Genomic DNA, 1,030 nt, shown 5'->3' on the forward strand with positions numbered 1-1,030 from the left:
TTACTTACTTACTTACTTATATTTTAACTCACTGGGGCTCTTCTGAGATTCTGGATATGCTCTTAATTATTTTTAGAAATCACATTGACATGGTGAAGTATTTATTGTGGATTAAGTTTCACAGAGCAAATTAGAGCGTCGTGATACTAGAGACTTGGTTTCTCAAGACCTGGACAACCCCAGCAGCCTCTAATCTATTGTAAACACCATCTGGGTTTCCCCCCTCACCTTTGAACGTGAAGCTTCTGTATTTGCCAAAAACCTGCTGTATGTGGGCTGAACTATCAGCTGCTTGGTGAACAGGACCACAGAGGCAGTGACCTTCCTCACTTCAGGTCTGTTAAAAGATGTTTCAGGAACAAAACCACACTGCTGGGAGGGAAAAAGAAGTTTATACACTCTGAAATAGAAATGTGTTAAATAGAAATAAAACCAAAAGACAATAATTTGCTTATCTCATAAACCCACATTTTATTAACAGGGGAACATAAAAAACAAAATGAACGTTTAAACTAAAAAACCAGGAGAAACTAATCTTAAAAAATATGTCAGGATCATGTTTATTACTGGAAAGCATCCCCTCTTCAAACAAGAGAGGAGAGCAGCTGCTGGAGGTTTGGCAGGAGAACATCTTAACTTCTGGACACTGAGTCCAGATAAGATGTTATGTTTGACGCAGGATTAAAGTCATTCGACACAGTCACATTTTTGTGTCACAATGCACCAAATGTTTTCAGTGAGAGAGGCCCTCCCTCTCACTTCACTTTGTTTAATTTTTTTTAATCATCCTGTAACATGAAAACTCAACTCAAGCTGCCTCTTTGTATAGACTTTTCTCCAGAACTACAACAGTGCCGTCGGAATTGTTTAATGTCCAAATTTAATAATAATTTATTTTTATCTAACCACTTTGATTAATTTAATTCTGGATATGATGAAGTCAAGTTTATTTTATATTTAAACATATAAGTAACATTTTATAACAACGGAACGTGAAATAATTACTTTATTATGGTATAGAATTTAAATA

The sequence above is a fragment of the Austrofundulus limnaeus genome, unplaced genomic scaffold (genome assembly GCF_001266775.1).
Source record: "Austrofundulus limnaeus strain Quisiro unplaced genomic scaffold, Austrofundulus_limnaeus-1.0 Scaffold3402, whole genome shotgun sequence".
NCBI classification, from domain to species: domain Eukaryota; kingdom Metazoa; phylum Chordata; class Actinopteri; order Cyprinodontiformes; family Rivulidae; genus Austrofundulus; species Austrofundulus limnaeus.